The sequence below is a fragment of the Sphaeramia orbicularis genome, chromosome 24 (assembly GCF_902148855.1).
Source record: "Sphaeramia orbicularis chromosome 24, fSphaOr1.1, whole genome shotgun sequence".
NCBI lineage: Eukaryota > Metazoa > Chordata > Actinopteri > Kurtiformes > Apogonidae > Sphaeramia > Sphaeramia orbicularis.
In genome coordinates this window covers 45,794,015-45,815,634 of record NC_043979.1, presented here as the reverse complement: position 1 = coordinate 45,815,634, position 21,620 = coordinate 45,794,015, and the positions used below count along the sequence as shown (strand labels likewise).

Here is a 21,620-nt window from a genome sequence, read left to right as displayed (position 1 = left end):
CCCCAAATAAAGTGTCCAGGGTAACACATATCCACGCCTCACTAATTTCTTTGAATAGGATGATGAGGAAGATAAAATATATGAAATGACTAAAACTAAACTAAACTAAAACTAAGCATTCAGAAAAAAACGATAACTAATAAAAACTAACAAACCTGCTCTAAAAACTAATTAAAACTAACTGAATAAGAGAAAAAAAAGTCAAAACTAATTAAACTAAACTATAATTAAAAATCCAAAACTATTATAACCTTGACTCCTACCCCAATTACTATTCCTTATGATCACTATATAGTGATTATTATTTTGCATGAATATCAATAAAATAATAATAATAATAATAACAACAATAACAATAATAGTAGTATAACAATATCATACATCCTTTTTCCTATATACACTGATATGATAATACCCATTTACAACTTATCCTTCCAGATATTAATAAAAACTAAAAACAAAACAAACAAAAACACATATATAATACAATACTCTATATTGTCCTCTATAGTAATATAGTAATAATATTTTCATATATCCATATTTAAACTAGATATTATCAGCATATGTGGCAAAGCCCCACTATGAAAAACAACCGGACCCCCCCCCGGCCCTTCCCTCTGTGTATTTTGTAAAAATCGTTTGTTGTATTTGTTTTTAAACTGTTTGATGTTCGGACATTGTTTCAGCTCCACACTCAGTCTGTTCCATAGTCTTACACCATAATATAGTAGTATAATGTAATATAAGATATAAGACAAGATAGTGTAATATAATATGATACAACATAATACAACATCATATAATATCATATATAATAAAATATAGCATAATATAGTATAGTATAAGGTATATAGATAAGATAATATAATAAACATCATATAATATCATATAAGATATAGCATAATATAGTATAAAGTAACATAATATATATAATATGATATAGTATAGTACAATGTAGTGTTGTGCCATATAATCTTTTTTTTTCTTTAGATACATAAATCTGTCATGTCATTCAATCAAAGGGTCATTTTAACATTTAATTTATGTATTTCCTGAACCTGTTTTTCAGGAATGCAAACAAATTTGGGCATGCTCATTCTAGATTTGTTTGTTTTTTTGTGTCTTTTCATATTGATGGGATTAGTTTTGATAATATGATAATATGTTTAAGTGCTGGTGTCATTTTCATACAGTGTAATGTGGTGACTGTAGTGGACAAAATTTTACAAAATCTCAAATATTATCTTGAAATATTTGCAGAAAAATCTTTTTTGTGTTTCAAAAGGTGATGCTGCATCAGCCAGACACAAATTACTGAATTTTTTCGTTTATTGTTAGCAAGAAAAAGTAACCAAACTAAATAGTTGACAGTTTCAACATGCCATGTCCTGGATGTGTTTCATTATCTGCTGAAACATCCAGTTTTGACCTTGATGGAACTGAGCATGTGCAGAAGGGAGCATGTGGGTTTGGAGACTGGAACGATATTCGGCACAGTTCAGTGACTTAACAGTGATTCTTGATGAACTGTAACACAAATGTATGGGGTGAACAAATACATTTTACCACCACTGTACTGATATTAGGCAAGGAAAAGAGTGCTGATAAATGTTTTTAGTTCTTTTTCTCTTAACTTTCTAACTTAGTAGATAAATTACTTCATACAGTCATGGAAAAAATGATTAGACCACCCTTGTTTTCTCCAATTTCTTGTTCATTTTAATGCCTGGTCCAACTAAAGGTACATTTGTTTGGACAAACTACAAAAATAGCTCATAGTAGTTTAATTTCAAAGCTGATATCTGTCCATTTTCCATGTTTTCTTGATAAAAACCAAAATCACTTCAGTTCTTCCATAATATCTATGGCATTGTACTGACAAAAACAGTGCTTTTAGACATTCCATGTTTTCTTTTCTTATCTGTTTTAGTCACATGATACACACAGGAGTTAGGACTGGATTGCATAACCATTTTTTTTAATGACTTTTGATGGTCTAATAATTTTTTCCGTGACTGTATATGCACTTTATTATACAATGTCTGTGTAGTAGGTTCTCATTTGTCCAGGTCATGGTTCTTCTTGGTAGTTCTTCTCAGTTCAACTGGACTGGTTTAACTCTTATAATAAATTTGAAAATGTATTATTCGGTATCAGTACCAACATTGCTTTACAACATAGGGCTCATCTAGTTCTTGTTCTCTATCAGAACCACAGTAAAACTAAATAATTTTTTTATTACTTTTTGGAAGATGAGATTGAAGAAAAATCATAAGAGGGAATTGTAGATGTTCATCTAAAATGGACTTCTCTCTCTAATGATGTGACGTACTTTGTGTGTTTAGAATGTTTTTAGCAGGAACTGTTTACGATGTGTAGTGTTACTGTGACATGCTGGTATTGATGATGATGATGATGATGATGATGATGACTCGCAGGGAGAGGAAGAGGCGGGAGCAGGAGAGGAAGCTGGGTCAGATCCGGGCCAACCCTGTCATGCCCGTCCAACCTCACAACAACGGAGGGTCCATGCCCCCCCCACACCACCAGCCCCCCCTGGCCTCCGTAGCCCCGCCCCGCCCTACCTCCCTCCGCAGCCCCAGCCCCAGCCGCCCCCATCCAGACCGGAGAAGCTGGCCAGCCTGCCTCGGTCGGCCGTCCCACCCCTGCCAGTGCCTCCAACCCCGCCGGTAAATAACACACTGCACTTCACGTTCATGTCTTAAAGAGTCAAAACACAGTAATGTCCCATCAGAGAGCGAACTTTAATTGTTTGCCATTCCAGCATTTATTTCAGTATAAAGTAGCTCTTTGTTTTGGATAATCCCTTATGGTCCAACTAAAGCAAAAATGAATTTAAAAGTAAAAATATGGGTCATTTAGCAACACTAATCTGTCAAATTGTCTCTAAAATGTCCCATCAGAGAGACTTCGAATACCGTGTTTTGACCCAAATCTTCAGTGTCTCAACTCAGGTTTGTTAACCCTTTAGGCATTGGAGTTTTTATATATATTATATATATATATATATACATATATATTCAGTTAGGATATCAAGATTTCAAAATTACAGATCTGACAACGACAATTGGAAACAACTGCACAGATTTAAGAGTAAAAGCAGGAATTGTTAGAACATCATAACCCAGTGTTTTTCCTCCCATTCTTAGACATTCCATTCATCACTTAAGCCAAATAAACAATGAATTAATTTACTGTTCATTAATGAAAATAGCATACTTTCTTGCAGGTGCACATTCAAACTTGGGGAAGATGTTGATTGAAATATGAATATGCAGCGTTCTTTGTCAAATATAGGATCCATATCGGAGTTATATAAGCACACTGAAGTCTGCACTAAAAGCCCAGACAGTGACACTATGACATGTGCGATCATATTTATTTATTTACTCCTAACTTGTTAACTGAAATATGCAAGGTTTTTTTTTTTTTTTTCATTTTTTTAACTGACCGACTGCTAAATTGAGCCTTAGAATATTTAATTTAGGTATCAAGATTTCAAAAAGCTGTATCTTGGAAGTGTTTAGAGATGAAGTTTTGCTGTAAATGACAAAAATATTCAGTATGATCCAAATTTTATGGTAGGAGTAAATGCACTCATCTAATTTGCATATTGTGACATCACAGGGCTTCGGCCATATTGGATTGCGTAACTTTCAGTAACTTTGAACGTATTTACATGGAAGTTTTCTTTGTTTTTGTTTTTTCATCATCTTATCCTTAAAATGAATGAACTAAAACATTAGTAGAAAGTAAAATGCTGTAGGTTTTAGTATCTTTTTATCCAAATCTGTCCTTAATTATCCAAACTAAAACTAAATAAACTTTACTTTGTTACTAAACCAGCTCAGGACCACACCTTTAAACTGGATTTTCTTTTTGACTTTGAATAGAAACATGCCCTGAAATGGTGTTAGGATTGAAGGGGCATGTATCTGCCATCTATTGGTGGGAGGTGTCAACAAGATGTGGCAACTTTATCTGGAGCTATTATGGTCTGTTTCAGTCAGTTATGTTGCTTGTCGCGATATTAATAAATAAATGTAATGTTTTTACAGGCATGGACACGGTGATCAGGGAGCTGCTCCCAGCAGCAGCCGAGGACCATCGAGAGACGAGACCTGCAGTACATCACCATCAGCAAGGAGGAGCTCACGTCCAGCGACAGCTTGTCTCCAGACCCCTGGAAGAGAGACGCCCGAGAGAAGGCTGAGAAACAGCAGCAGCTTCACATCGTCGACCTGCTGGACAAGGAGATCCAGGAGCTCCAGGTAGGACTTGGACTAAATAATGTGCTGGATGTGTTCATTTATCAAAATGTCAAAAGAAAGCATTCATTTACACACATGATAACACTGAGCCCGTTTATATGATCATATAAATCTGACAACTGAGTTCGACACCCTTGTTTTAGTTTATTATCAGGTTTCTTTCCGAGTGCATACAGTAGCGGAAAAAATTATTAGACCACCCTTGTTTTTCTTCAATTTCTTGTTCATTTTAATGCCTGGTCCAACTAAAGGTCCAATTGTTTGGACAAATATAATATAGAACAACAAAAATAGCTCCTAGTAGTTTAATTTCAGAGCTGATATCTATCCATTTTGCATATTTTCTTGATAATAAACGAAATCACTTCAGTTCTTCCATCAATATCTATGGCATTGTACTGACAAAAACAGTGCTTTTAGACATTCCATGTTTCTTTTCTGTCTGTTTTAGTCACATGATACACACAGGAGTTAGGACTGGATTGCAGAACTATTGTTTTTGATTAATTTTGATGGTCTAATAATTTATTCCGCGACTCAAACTTTCGTCTTATTATTGTTCACATTTGACTACATCACTTCCATTTTCTATGATTTCTTATTATTCTTTTACCACTTTTTTATTTAGTACTGTCTGACTTTTTGCAATTGTCCTGTTGTAAATATATTCTGTATAGTTACTACTATTATTAATTTTTTTTTATTTTATATTTTTGCACTGTCTTGTTTTTTGCTCTGTCTTTATGCATGTACGCTTTTTTTCTTGCACTTTATTCTATTGCTGCATTGATCATTGAATTTCCTTGTTATGGGATCAATAAAGTCTGATCTAATTTCTTCAAGTACTTTCTAATGTGCATTTACCTGTTTTTTCGCTACTGTTTTTACTACTGTTTTCTTTCCTTGTTGTCTTACAATATCTCTTAAACATACATTCGCTTTTGTGCTGCGACTGGAATTTAATTTCCTGATGGATCAATAAAGTTCTATCTAATCAGCTACTTTATCATTATTATTGCTATTTTATATCACTTTAGTCACTTTATCAAACTTGTTTATGTTTTTATCTCTTTATTTTTCTATTATATTGATGCATACTTTCTTGTACAGCTGCACATACTTGATTTTCTCCCTTGGGGGATCAATAAAGTATATTTTATCTTCTCCTAATCTAATCCTACTATTAATGCACGTTTCGGCCCCTCCCCGTGTCCGTCCCATCGATGTCCGTCCCATCGATGTTGCAAAAGCTCGGGACACGGGAGGGCATACGGTGCAATGCCGCTGTTGCACCACGGGAGGGCGCTATTGCATGATAGCGCCACGGGTAGAATGCGGCAAGTGTAATCTAAAACAGGTTTATTTTAGTTGTTTGTCACGCTCAGTTCTGATCCTGTTTCGTTCCCAGGCCAAACCTGAGCGAACGGCGGGAGGAGAGCGACCGCCTCAGGAAGCTGATGCTGGAGTGGCAGTTCCAGAAGCGACTGCAGGAGTCCAAGCACAGCGACGAAGATGAGGAGGAGGAGGACGACGAGGACGTGGACACCATGATGATCATGCAGAGGCTGGAGGCGGAGAAGAGAGCCAGGGTAAGACGAGAGGGGGAACCCATGAAAGAAATGGAACGGGTGGAAGAAGATCATTGGTAGAGAAGAGAGAAAAACGCAGCGACTTAAAAGTCACAGAGTAGAAATAAAAATGTCCGACCTCTGTTTTTCATGTAACATCACCCATCAGCCCGGAGTTCAAAGGTCAGATCGGAAACAAGGCTGATGGGGAGAAAAACAGAGGCGCTCTTTCAAACGCTAAAAGAGGAAACGGATTCCTCTGTGGCAGCACTTCCACTATGAATGTCCCGCAATGTGCATCTGCAACATGCTTCTGTCATCGCTTTGCCATGCTGAGCTGCTTAAATCTGATTGGCTGCAGGGGTGGATGGGAGGGGTCGTGGGAGGGGCTGACAGGGCAGGATGTTTTTAATGCTGCATTCACATCGTATGGAAACTGTGACTCCGTATTGAAGAAAATGTTTCGTTTATGACAAAATATCTGAAACGCTGGCTCAAAGTGACGTTTTTTTTTCTCCCAGTTTTTCCTTTTTCTATATAATGCAAATGCAGCATTAAGCGCCGTGTTACTCTGCAACAGTGAACCATGACCATAATGTCGCTGGGCCCATTTCAGCAAGACTCCACGTCCAGAATGGATGTTACAGACGCTTTTCTATGAATTTGTGAATTCACTCAGAATTATCACACACACGAGTTGATATAATCTGTCAGAACATGTGTATTTTATGGCACCTGTAATTTATACCAGTTCAGTTGAATGGACCCGTGATGCTTCATTAACAAACTGCTGTCCCACAACCAAATAACACAGGGGCGTCAAACTCATTTTATTTTAGGTTCCACATTCAGCCCAATTTGATCTGAAACAGGCCGGACCATTAAAATGATAACATATTAACCTATAAATAATGTCAACTCCAAACTTTTCTCTGTGTTTTAGAGTGAAAAAGCTAGAATTACATAATGAGAGTATTTTAATCAACAAAAATGTGAATAATTACACATTATTGTGTAACCTGAAATTTCTCAGGCAAATTAAGTGAAATTTTAACAATATTCTGCCTCAGTTTATTATTTACACATGTACGTTACAACTTACAGATCACAGAGGATCTACAAATGCACCAAACATTTAATAACAGGCAGAATATTGAGATATTAGTGGCTTTTCCGTTGGACATCTGTGCAAAATGTTACTAAATGTCAAAAAAACAGAGGTGCGTGATGTTGGTTTTTCCATTAAGTCACAAATGCGATGATTTGTTTATTTTATGCCGCGAGATGACACGAGAAGTCATTCCATAAACATGGCGACAAACGTAAATATGGCGTTGATTTACAGATATATTCATTACTATTATATATTACCCCTCTATTCAGTACTAAATTTAAAAATGATAGGGTTTCCTGGTGTTTCTTTTAAAACTCTTCCTCTTCACTTGTTGTAATGTCCGGAGCGTGCGGAAAAAGGTCTTCCCATTGCAGTTTTGCATGATATTCCAATTTCACTAATCCGAAGAACCACCTCTTGCCAGCGCGAAAACTTTTCATGGAAAGACTAGAGTTTGGGCGAAATTGTCATTTTTCCATTAGATACATTTTTATGCACAAGTTACATTCGCGCAATTTGAGGGTCAGTGGAAAAGCCACTATTGAGACATTTCAAACAAAGAGAAATATTTGTAGTTGTCATTATTTATAGTTTATCATGATCGTATTTTACTGGTCTGAGCCACTTGACATTGACTTGGTCTGTATGTGGAACCTGAACTAAAATGATTTTGACCCCTTTAACTAATATCTGTTAATTTCGTCAGTGTAATTTTTGCTTTTCATGGGCCGGATTGGACGCTTTGGCGGGCTGGTTTTGACCCACGGGCTGTATGTTTGGCACCCCTGAAATAACATTTAAAAGCATTGAGTGTGGAAAACTTAGATACTAGATGTTAACTATTGAAACCCATTATAACATCTGAAATAAGAGCAAGTTCATTTTCTATCACGTCCAAAAATGACCTTCATTTTACTCCAGATGAATTTTCAGTCTTGAGGATTGATTCACCTTTGACAGGTTTACATAATTTTGATTTTTCTAGATGCAACTGCATTTTCTGCCACAATTATTAGCTCATTACTTTGTTTCTTAAAGTTATTGACTGATTTTTGGACAAGTTGAGCTCAAAGTGATAGGATTGAGACTGATTTCTGCACAAAACATGTAAAATTGCTTTGGTTAAAAACAGTCAATGGAATAAAATCACAGTTTCAGTAGTGACATGACATTTTTAACACATGATTTTTTTAAAACAGTCTTTTTATTCAACATTTTCAAAATCATAACAGTCCAGCACAGTACATATACAGGTTGTGTGAAATATAGAGCAAATCTAAAATACGTCCACAGTATTGATCTCAAAAGTCCTTATTGGGTCTATTTCAGGCAGTTGTCTGAGTTTCCAGATACTCCAACACTTTGCCAGACTTTGCTGTAAAGACATCCTTCTCATCGTTAATGTAAAATCTGTCTTTCCAGAGAAATATAGTGTGATATCAAAGACTGAAGGAGGTTCTTCTACTATACATTTGGTCACCACAACCTTTTGGCCCAGCATTAACACGTCATTTTATTTAATTTTTTAATATGTAAAAATTAACACATCATTTTTCCATAAAGCCTCATATTCTTTTAACAAAATTTGAATAGAACACGTTTATTGAGCTCCACATAAAAAATAAAAAAATCTAGATAATTCTAATAACGGCAACAGAAAAATGTGTAAAATGACAATATCATTTTCATCTATTGAAACACAGAGGTTTATTTGTCAGAATCACCAAATATCCTTTAAATTATTAATTAAAATGAAACTAGATTAGAGATATGAATCTTTCTGCTCTGTTTATTTGGTTGTGGGACCGCAGATTACACAGATTTGGTGAAATTGTCTTTTATAAATGGGAAGATGAGTTCTTGTTTGTGTTTACGGGGGGCTGGTTGTGTCTGACTGGGTGCAGCGGTGACTGTAGATTATGGGATGTTTCAGGGTGTGGTAGATGTTTTCGAGGCATGTTTTTTTTCCTCCTTACTTTTGCTCTTAAAAATACAAACATTGAGCCGTATGGTGGGATGGTGGTTGTGTGAATTTGGGTGAAGGAGCTCATAACAAGCCACAAATGAACACAGCAAGAGAGAGAAAAAAAAAAAAAAACTTCAGTAATGTTTTCACTTTACTGTATGTCCTCCTCCCTTCTCTGATTTCTCCTCAGTTTCTCCCTCCTCCTCCTCCTCCTCCTCCTCTCCTGCCCTTCTTTTATCTAGTTTTATTAATATCTCTTGCTCCCCTCCCCTCCCGTCCCGTCCTCAGTATTTGGGTTTGTTTTCTCCTTTTCCTTCCTCCGTTCTCTCTGTTTTTGCCATCTCTCCCCCCCTCCCTCTCCCTCTCTCTCACTCTCTATTCTCTTCTTGTCGTTCTTCAGCAGCAGACTGCTGTCCCAGCTATCTCTGTTCTAGACTTGGTATGTTCTTCCTGTTAATGACGAGTATCCTCCCCCTTCCCCACATCCCTCCCTGTTTTCTGTCTGGGCTGCCCACCTGCCCGTGTTTCCTATTCGTCTCCCCCCCACCCATCTGGACTACTGTCGTCGTTTCATTGGGCGGGAGGCGGGGAGGGGGGCGGGGGTTCAGAGCCAGGTGCTGAGCCACGATTGGCTGTCCCAGGATGCTTGATGTGGTTTTGGCTGGGGAAGCTGTCCATCTCTTTGTCCACTCAAAACACCTGCTGTTGGGGGGGGGGTTAAACCGGTGATTAGACTCAAAATCCTGTTGTTTCCAAAAGCGCTGAAACTGATGGGATTCCAGTCAGCAGACGTGTTTTGAGTGCATACGGAGGTGACGCCTGCATGGCTGAATGCATCACAGGGGGCGTCCAGGTTGAGATCCATGCATGACGGTCGGGACGGACGAGTCCTGGTGTCCATTCATTTGTCCACCCATCCATCCATCCATCTGTGTGTGCACAGCTGAGCATTTGTCTATTCTGTTTAAAGGGTCAGTTCACTACAAAAACAAAAACGTTTTCCACTTCACATTATTAAACCCTGCAGGTAGGGATGTAACCATATGAAAATGTCATATCACGGTTATCATTATTATCACGGTATTGTTGAAATGTGCTCGAAATGTTCAGAAAGTACTAATACCCACACTGAAATAATTTAACCAAGTTGTATTTCGAAAAAAAAAAAAACTAACTAATAATAATAATATAATAGGCACAATGTACTTTCTGTTGCAGAAACATTCAAATATTAACATGTAAACATCAAACATACACATGTGCATTCAAGATGACACCTTATGGCCATTGTTTGACTCTTTTTCATATCAAGTTTGAGTTGTTCTAGTTTCTTTTTCATAGATAGATAGTCTGTCTCTGTCTGTGCGCTTGAATTTCCCTCGGGATCAGTAAAGTATCTGTCTATCTATGTATCTATCTTGAACCAGGTCTCTCACTCTCTCTCTTTCTCTTTCCAAGTGCGATAATCAAGCACGGTTATCAAGATAATAAGAATTTAAATGGTAATGCTAACCATCAGGAATTTTATTGCGGTTTATCGTTATACTGGTAATCATTACATCCTTACCTGCAGGTTATTCTGGATATCATTGAATTTTATTTAACCTTTATTTAATCAGAAAAAAAGACTCGTCGTTACAGAAAATCGTAATAATAATAATACATTTTATTTATAGGAGCCTTTCTTGGCACTCAAGGACACCGTACAGTAAACAAGGAGAAACAACCAATAAAACAGAGTAGATTTCATCCATACATCCACTCTAAAAACATACATAAAACACTGTACTAATAACATACGTATAAAACAATTTAAGTAAAATAAATGCTTTTGTCATATTTGTCATACAAATATGTCATACAATATTTTATGTGGAACAGTTCTGCATTAACCTATCAAAGTATTTAGATTTATGTCAAATAGTTCATTGATTGCTCACTTAAATTATACCAAATGGGTTTAACTGTAAGGAATTAATAGTTTTATTTACACTGAATAAATACATGTTAGAGTTAAATTTTAAAAAAACAAGTCAAATGCATTACCTTAGATACATTTCTGAGTCAAATCAGACACATTTTCATTGTCCCTGGTGTTAAAAACACTGAATCCCATGATGCAACACTCCTTCAGGACAGTGATGAAAATGACATGTTGTGTGTGTGATCAAATATTTGTGTTCACCCCTCAAAAAAAAAAAACAATGCCCGCGTCACCTGTAATTTGTCATTTTTAGTGCATTTATGGTGATGTTTATCTTCTATGCTCTCGTTTGCACAGGCATCCAGTTTAAAAACTAATCAGATCATGGACAGAGCTGCTTGTTTTATGCATTTTGACATTAAAAAACATTATTCAGTCATTTTTCAGTTTGTGTTAACTTTACATTCAGTCTTTAACCTTAGATTAACCTTTAAAGCACTGTCATGATCCAAAACATATAACACTGGTCAACAACAAATTTATTGTTTAAGTTTTTTGAGCTGATGTAGGATCATTTTGGTGTGCTGAATCCAAAAATCACATTAATTTTGCTCAGTCAGGTCAACTTTCTGAACTATGCTACATATTGGCTTTTTAACATTTTTGCTTACATTTATGGGCATTTTTACATCATATGATACAAAATTCTTTCATATTTCTTGCAATAAACGAGTTCTGAAGATTTTACTGTTGCCAATTTATGATGAATGTTTTTTTTAATATTACAGGTGAATGAAATGGCTTCGACTAGAAGATCTTGCAAAAATAAGCCTGACATATTCTGCTACATCTGCGGTGAATACATAATAAATAATAATACATCCTGTTAGAAAATGATTTTTTTTTCTCTTAAAACCTATTTTGGGTGAGAAGTATATAAAAAATCATCTGATAAAGTCACAAAAATGTAATCAATTTTGTCAGAAGTTAAAATTTTTCAAAATCAAATTAGCAAAAAAACCTGACCTGATTGAGAAAAACAGATGTCATTTTTGGATTCAGCGGTGCAAAATGGTCCTAATTCAGCTGAAAAAACCTAGACAACTTGCAAAAAACATTTTAAAACAATTAATCCAAATAATGACCCCGGACACTGAGCCCTGCCTTCAGTTCCACTCAGTTTTCTTTGTCCTGGTTCCAGTTCTGATAAGTGGAAGAATGTTTTTGTGTATTTTTAGGTGAACTGAACCTTTAACCACCATTCAGCCAAAAGAAAGAGTCTGTTTGTTTTGTGTATCACCAAATTCCTCTGAGTTTACTGTGTTGCGATGTACGTATTATTGTCAGAGTGTTTCTGCAACAGCCTGTGAACCTTTCAGTTACTTTGGGTGCGTTTGATTTCCTCTCCTCTTCAGAGGTGTTTTCTAACAGATCGACTGCACCTGAGGTGACTGAACGCTGGTCTTTGTTTTCTGCTCTGCTCCGGGCGCTGCTGGTGTTTTTGCATGTTGTTGTCGTTGTTGTTGTCGTCGTCTGCATGTTGAGCGGTGTGTCTGCGTGTGCTGTGTGTTTGCAGTGCACACTGCTCCTCCCTCCTGGAGCAGTCCTGTGAGACAAATCCAGCGTACTTCACATTACACAGAATATGTTAGTCAACATTAGTGTCTGAGCAGTTTAACGGAGTCACCAGATGTGGGTAAATGTACTCAGATGAAAAAAAAAAAAAAAGACAAAAGTATGTGGACATGTTGAATTTAGGTGTTTCTTTTCTAACAGGGGTCCAGGATACAAAACATAATGACTAATGTCAGAATATAGTTTTATATTGGGATAAATATTATATTGATTAGTATGGTTTAAATTGTGTTCTTTGTTTCCAAAAAATCTCAGAGATGGTTTTTATTTAAATTCTCTCAATATCGTTGTTTTTTTTTTTAAATCCATGACTGATTTTAAATGTTCTACCTCTAAATTTCTAAAATATTTTTCATGCTCTGACTGTAAATAATAACCATTACTTTCTTCACATCTCATTGTGGAAGAAAAATCTCCCATTAAACTTTAAGGAAATATTGATGTTTATAAACTATATGGACATAAATATTGGGACGCATCATGTCCACAGCTGTAAGATGTCCTGTTCATGAGGATTTGAGATAAAAACATCAATATTTCCTCAATAAAAGTGAGATATAAAGAAAGTAGATGTTTAGTTGTGGTAGAAAATTATTTACAGTCAGAGCATGAAAAATATTTTAGAAATTTAGAGGAAGAATATTTGAAATCATAGTCATAGATATATTAAAAAAAACTCAATGTTGCAAGAAATTATGTAAAAACCATCTCTGAGGCATTTTAGAAGCAGAGATAACAATTTAAACCAAACTAACTAGTGCAATGTAATGATATTTATCCCAATGTAAAACTATATTCTGACTTTTGTCATTATTGTTTTGTATCCCAGACCCCTTTTAGAAAAAAACCACCTGAATTCAACGTGTCCACATACTTTTGTCCACGTAGTGTAAATGTATGGGCTTCCTCTGACATGACTGCGATACTGACTGTGTGTTTGCATGTGTGACTGTCTTTGCGTGCCTCTGGCCATGTCGTTCTCTGTGTGCGTGGCGTCTCATCAGTTGCAGGACGAGGAGCGACGGCGTAAACAGCAGCTGGAGGAGATTCGTAAGCGGGAGGCGGAGGAGCGAGTGAAGCAGGAAGAGGAGAGGAGGTGGAGGGAGGAGGAGAGAGCCAAACGAGAGGCCGAGGAGAAGGTCGGTTCAGACGCTTTAACACAACTTCAACCGCAGCATGTTTAATTTCATACATGACAGCGATATGTGTCGGTACATATATGTGTGTCTGAACAAATGTCAGGTTTCGACTTTTATTTTTCTGCCAAAAAGCACAAACAGTGTCATTTTTTAGACCTGTCCTTATCAGTGTGAAACTTTTAGAATATTGTATTGAGTTACATTACGATTTACAGTTATATTGTTTTAAAATGCAGCCCAATTTACATGTAATAATATTAAAACCAAATCTAGTGCCTAGTATAGCAAACATACATAATGTAAGTTGGTTAAACAGAAGCTGAACTAACTAAAGAAAATGCTTTATATGCATCTTTTTGTCAACTTTCTGCTTGAAATGACGCAAGTGCATCTAGGATTAAAAAAAATCCCAAATGAAAAACTTCAAAAATGGAAGTTAGCAGATTTGGCTTCATTACATAAAAAGAGGTTAAATAAGTTTGTAAAATATAAATAAATGTAATATTCAGCTTCATAAAGACATATTAGTTTAGTTAACAAAACATACAGAGCCAGTTTGTCACTCTTTTTCTTTAAGTTTTAAAGAAAAAAAGACTAAATGGCTTTTTCTCAAGTCCTTACATCAAATCCACACATTGTTGCTGTTAAGTGCTCATTGGGAAAATGCATGTCAAATATATAATTTCATATATTTTATCAATTAAAATGACCAAAACTTCAAAAAGGAAGTTATCAGATTTGACTTCATTACATAAAAGAGGTTAAATGACTTTATAAAGTATAAATAAATGTAATATTCAGCTTCATAAAGACATACAGTCGCGGAAAAAAGTTATTAGACCATCTAAAGTCATCAGAAACAATGATTTAGCAGTCCAGTCCTAACTCCTGTGTGTATCATGTGACTGAAACAGAAAAGAAACATGGAATGTCTAAAAGCACAGTTTTTGTCAGTACAATGCCATAGATACTGATGGAAGAACTGAAGTGATTTTGCTTATTAACAAGAAAACATGTTAAATGGATAGATATCAGCTCTGAAATTAAACTACTATGAGCTGTTTTTGCTGTTCTCGTTACATTTGTCCAAACAAACGTACCTTCAGTTATACCAGGCATTAAACTGAACAAGAAACTGAGGAAAACAAGGGTGGTCTAATATTTTTTTCCACGCCTGTATTAGTATAGTTAACAAAACATACACAGCCAGTTTGTGTCACTTTTTTCCCACAAGTTTTAAAGAAAAAAAGACTACTTCTTTTTTTCCAAGTCTTCAATTAAATCCATGTTACTGTTAAGTGCTCATTTGGAAAATGTATGTCAAATTCATAAGTTCTTATTTTTTGTAAATTAAAATGACCAAAACTTCAAAAAGGAAGTTATCAGATTTGGCTTCAGGGTTAAATAACTTTATAAAGTATAAATAATGTAATATAAGCGTCATAAAGACATATTAGTAGAGTTAACACAACATACACAGCCAGTTTGTGTCACTTTTTCACTTAAGTTTTAAAGAAAAAAAGACTTAATGGCTTTTTATTAAGTCCTTAAATTAAATCCATGTTGCTGTTTGGAAAAATAGATGTCAAATACATGAGTTCTTATTTTTGTAAATTAAAATGACCAAAACTTCAGGAAAAAAGTTATTAGATTTGATTTCTTTACATAAAAGAGATTAAATGACTTGATAAAATATAAATAAATGTAATATTCAGCTTCATAAAGACATTTAGTATAGTTAACAAAACATACACAGCCAGGTTGTGTCACTTTTTTCCTTAACTTTTAAAGAAAAAAAAAGACTTAATTGCTATTTATTAAGTCCTCACACTAAATCCACACGTCGCTCTTTGGGAAAATAGACTTAATGTTAGTTTTTTTGTCACTAGATTTCAGTCTTTTTAATCTAATAATGTGTCATTATTTATAAAAATGATTCAGTTTGGTTTGATAATTAACCTGTCTTGTTCTTTCTTCATTAGCCTTTGATAAGACGCGGTCAATGTAAAATAAATAAATATATTTTGGATTCCGCGAAACGACCAGTGGTCCGATCACGTGTCCACCCGCCCATCTTTGTCTCAGTGTTAAATCAAACATACATTATTTTGTGCGTGTGTCGTCGTTCTGGTGTTTGTTCCGTTGGATTCGAATAAACCAGCGATCGGACCACTGCTCGTTTTCAGAACGGAAATCAAGAATCGTTTATCGACTTACGTTTATCTGTTAGACTTTAAAGTACGAATTGGACAAAAGCAACAATGACAGCTTTATTAACATGTGTATGACATCATGTTTAAGATTGTTTTGATGTATTTTTCTGATATTTATTTGTTTTTGTTTTTTTACTGTTTAAAATGTCCAATTGCATGTCCTCATCCTGTGCACCCCCCCCACCCTATGTGATGTTTTTGCCGTGTCATGTCTGTATTGTGCCCCCACCCACCTTGAGCATGGGACTCCCATCATGTTGTTGTTGTTGTTGTTATTGTTGTCAGTGTACGTCAGGAAATTCAGTTGGGTTTTTTTTGGGGTAGACGTTATGATTTGGTCAGGTTTTGTTTCAGTTTTTTTTGTTGAATTCATTTATTTTTTTGTTACCATTCCATTCAGCATCGCTTCAGAAAATACTTTTAGGGAATGCCGCCCACCCTGCCACTCCTCCCAAAACCACATGCTTTATATTCAGGTCATTCACACACACACACACTCATAAATACACTATATAAACCCACCACCCTGCCTCATGCCCACCCTCAGCCATCCATACTCCACACATTCACCCACTCATCGAAAACCCACGCACCCACTAATCCCTCCCAGTTTCTTCAGATTCCACCCGCTGAATCAGGGTTATCGGGGGAGGACCTCGACCGCACACGAAAACGGACCAAAAAATGACGTCTTGACACCGGCGGCGGCGTCACAGAAGCACATGTGACCCGGAGCAGCTGGTCCGGCTCCAAACCCAGAAATCTAAACACAAGTCGCCCCCACCCGCCCCACCCGCTGTGGATTCATGTGTGAGCAGCTCACAGCTCAGGGTGGGCCGGGATCACAGACCTGCCCGCAAAAACCATTTAACACACACACACACACACACACACATATGGACACACACAGCGATGGTGGTAGACAGGGTGGTCCAGTGGGCGGAGCCAGGCCACGGTACAGCCAATCCAGTCCTAGTGTCAGACCACGATCAGCGTCAGGGGTTTGAAGAGGTTTCGTCTCAGATTTGTTGGAAGCTCAGAATAGATTTTGGCTCAGTTTAGTAGAAAAATACAACTTTATTAACTGTATTTTGTCACCGATAGAACAATAGAGTCTTTATTTTTACTATTATCCTTATTGTCAGGCCAAGGAAGACCAGTTCGATCCATCTGAGTCCAGGGGCTTCTGCTGTAAAACTGTTAAATGCAGAGAGTTTGGCATTTTGTTCAATAGAATAGAATAGAATAGAATAGAATAGAACAGTCTGTTCTATTCTATTCTATTCTATTCTATTCTATTCTGCTAACCCTAATAGAATAGAATAGAATAGTACAGGGCAGAATATTATAGAACAGAGCAGAATAGAATAGAATAGAATAGAATAGTAGAACAGAGCAGAATAGAATAGAACAGAGCAGACTGTTCTATTCTATTCTGCTCTGTTATATTCAATTCTATTCTTCTCTTCTATTCTCTTCTGCTCTGTTCTATTCTATTCTGTTCTATTCTATTCTTCACTGTTCTATTCTAGAAATAGAATAGAACAGTCTGTTCTATTCTATTCTATTCTATTCTGCTAACCCTAATAGAATAGAATAGTACAGGGCAGAATATATAGAACAGAGCAGAATAGAATAGTAGAACAGAGCAGAATAGAATAGAACAGAGCAGACTGTTCTATTCTATTCTGCTCTGTTCTATTCTGTTCTTCTCTGTTCTATTCTATTCAATTCTATTCTTCTATTCTCTTCTGCTCTGCTCTGTTCTATTCTATTCTGTTCTATTCTATTCTTCACTGTTCTATTCTAGAAACAGAATAGAATAGAATAGAATAGAATAGAATAGAATAGCCTTTATTGTCAATGTGTGTGCAATGAAATTAAGAGTACTATTCCAGTCAGTGCAAACTATGAATAAAAAAAACTAATACATAAGAAAATCAGAATACAGCAAATATAAAATTCCAAAAATAAAATAAGAATAAAATATATACGAATAAACACAATATTAACAACATGAACTATGTATATGTGAACAAAAAGTTATTTCTGCTGCTCGAGGTTAAAGTAATACGATAAATAAAAGTAGGTTAATTACATTACAGATATCATGTTTACAGATGAGGTAATGAAATAAAGTTTTATTATTTTTACATTTAGTGACATAAATATTCACATTATCATTTTATCCTGATGAGGTTACCACAATTAAGTGAAGCTTTTAGTATAATCACACGTAAAATCAGGACACAATACAGCCATGAACAACAAAGACAATTTGTTTTTACATATTTATATCTTAAATCTAGATCTATTTTCAGTCTTAAATAATACCTGAATTTAGATGAGATGAGATTAGATTAGATTAGATTAGATTAGAGCCCTCAGGAAATTGAGGTTCCAGTTGCAGCACAACAACGAATGTATACATATAAGAAATGTTACAAGAAATAGTAATAACAATAAAATATAAAACAGTAGTAAAAAGAGGTCAGTTGCACATTAGAAAATACAAGTAGAACAAAGTTGTAATAATGAAATAATAATAATAAATAAAATAATTATGTAATTATGTTATAATATAATTTGCACAGTATGTATATATGTATATAATTTATAATGAAGTGATAAGTATTAGTAGCTGTAACAATAATATGCAAGTAATAAGTAATATAAGTAGTAATGATTATAACAGTAAAAAAAAAAAGAATAACATAAACCAACAAACATTGCACACTAGAGTAAACAATAAACAATGTAGCAATGGCCAAAAAACAAAACCTCCTATCTGCAAATTTTTAGAGTTTGAGTTTTCACATTAAATGGTGAGAACAAGGATGATATTGTTAACACATATAGAAAGAGAGTCTGAGAACAGTAGAATATGCTTGGATATCTTTAACAAAGAGCATGCTATAATAAAACTAAACTTTTTTTTTTGTTTGTTTCCTGAAAAAAGTGATTTTTTCAGATAGGTTTTGTATTCTGGCCATCGATAAACAACATTCCACCACAGTCCCACTGAACAGACATGGAGCACAGGTCTAAACTCCTCCTCATCCTCTACATTTAAAAATCAGAACTGAAAATAAACCACCAGTTTTACAACTGAAGCCCCTGATGGAGGGTCAGTTCGATCAGATCCGTAGGCATTTGTTTCCTCCGATGGTTCGTCAGATCAGCTGTAGTTAGAATCCGTACCTCTAGTAGAACCGTGTGATGGAGTCCCCTGGGTGTTTGTGTGGCTGATTGGCCCGTTAGCGACCTGTAGTGAGCTGAGAGCCAATCAGAGTGGAGCGTACTAACAGGTTGTCCCTCCCCCAGAGGAGACAGGAGGAGGAGTACTACACTCGCCTGGAGGCCGAGCGGCGCCGGCAGCACGAGGAGGCCGAGAGAAAGCTGCTGACGCCAGACGAGCCGGCCGTCTGTATCGGCCCCCGCTGCCCCGGATTACCAACCCCCCGCCCCGCACAACCCTACTAACACCCCCCGCCCCCCCCACAGAGAAACACCTCCTACCTCAAACCCAGGTCGCCTCCCCCGACACGCTCTACACCGCCAAGTTTGTCTCCTACGCGGGCGATGAGGAAGACGAGGAGGACCACCACCAAAGCAGGAGTGGCGGCGGCCAATCAGGTCAGGTGAAGCTGTCGGCGACCCGGAAGTCGTACGGCGACCTCCCGGCCTCCGTCTCGCCAAATCACAGCAAGCCTCAGCCGCCGCCCACTGCGCGCAAGCCCCGCCCTCTTTCTGACGGCATCTTCCTGTCTGGCTCGTTCCAGCCGCCAGTCAACAACTCCAACAGTACAGGCCCCCCCCTTCCTGCCAAACCCAGCTCCATGCCCCCCGGAGGCTTTAAAGGTAGAACCAGGGAGAGGAGAGCGGAGTCAGGAACGCCACAGCGCCCTCTACAGCTCCCATCCCTCCCTCGCATCCACTCACCTCTTCACTTCCGTAGTCGCTCCTTCATGGTTTAGAGCTGTCATGTGTTTGTTTTCACTTTGTTTTCAGTGCGGAGGCGTTCTGCCCTTTCACCACCACCTTCTACTTTTTCCCCTCTTTACATGTTTGTCCACATTTTTTTCAATTTTTGTCGTCGATCAAGTTTTTATTTATCGTTTGTTTTTTTTTTTTGTTGTTTTTTTTATATGTGGAAATTTTCCTCCCTCTTTTCAGGCAAATCAGTATGTGTTTGGTTTTTTGTGTCCTGTCCGCGGGTGTAGCGCTGTTCGTTTACGTACCGGAGCGCACCTTTGACGCAATAAGTTGTGACTATTTCGAAGGTTTTAAAGCAGATTTACAGACAGCACGAATACATAGGACTTCATATCAGATTAGGTCAACCCATCACAAATCGCAAATCAAAATTAATGCTTGATTGCTCAAATTATCGTGAATACACTATGTGGACAAAAGTATTGGGACACGTTGAATTCAGGTGTTTCTTCTGCAAAACAACAATGATAAATGTCATAATATAGTTTTATATTGATATAAATATCATTGCATTGATTAGTTTGGTTTAAATTGTTATACCTCAGAGGTGGTTTTGACTTAATTTCTCTCAACATTGATTTAGTTTTTTTTATCCATGACTATGATTTTAAATGTTCTTCCTCTAAATTTCTAAAATATTTTTCAGGTTTTGACTGTAAATAATAATTTTCTACCGCAACTAACCATCTACTTTCTCTACATCCCACTGAGGAAGAAAAATCTACCATTAAAACTTTGAGGAAATATTGATGTTTATAAACTACATGGACGAAAATATTGTGACACATGTAAGATGTCCTGTTCACCCTGATTTGACATATAAACAACAATTTTTTGTTCATATTTTCTCCTTATTATGATATTAGTCATTATTGTTTTGTATCTCAGACCCTTGTTAGAAAAGAAACACCTGAATCTAACGTGTCCACATACTTTTGTCTATATTGCGTATATCAGATTAGTTTGTCACAAATCGCTAAATCCAGATTAGTGCTTGCTTTAATTTTGTGACTATATCTCTCATTGCTAAATGGTGAAATAATGCATATTGACACTGTTCTGTAATTGTTGGTCGACCTTGTACAGTTTCGATAAAACTATGTTGGATCATGTTTTACCTTAAGTTCACATAGACAGAAACCCAATCATCATGGTGAGAATATTACATCACAGTTGGACAAAAACTTAGCAACGTCAAAGATTTTATTGCATTTAACACAGCATAAAGGAATGTAGGCGGACGTATGTAGTACTACAACCTACGCAACAAAATTTAAGGTGTGTTGGTTTAATAATCTGCAAAACAGATTGTTTTAAAGATATTTAATTTTTTAAAATATTTTTTTAGAATGGAATAGCTTTTATTATCATAAGGAATGTTACTCCAGTCAGTGCAACGATATGAACAAAAAAAAAAACAGCAGTATGTCTGAAAATAATTGAGCGGATATAAAATTACAAGAACTAAAATTAGATAAGAAAATAGATATCAAATATTATAAAGTAAATAAGAATAGAACTAAAAGGAGACTAAAAAATAGACATAAAATATGAATCAACACAATTTAATATCAGTATGTAACAGCCTTTATATCTATGAACAGTATTTATATCTATATATCTGTCTATCTCTCTCGATATGCATATAAAAAGAGAGACAGATTTATATAGTGTGTCTATAGTATCTATAGTAGTCGATCTATGAAAACAGTATGTGTATCTATATGTATAGTTGTCTATAGTTTCTATAGTATGTATATCTATGACTCA

At 36.2% G+C, this 21,620-nt stretch overlaps 1 protein-coding gene across 1 annotated transcript in view; it reads left to right on the top strand.

Moving 5' to 3' along the window:
* LOC115415316 (DNA-binding protein RFX6-like) overlaps positions 1–21,620 on the top strand; it is a 98,668-nt gene that overhangs the window by 13,063 nt on the left and 63,985 nt on the right.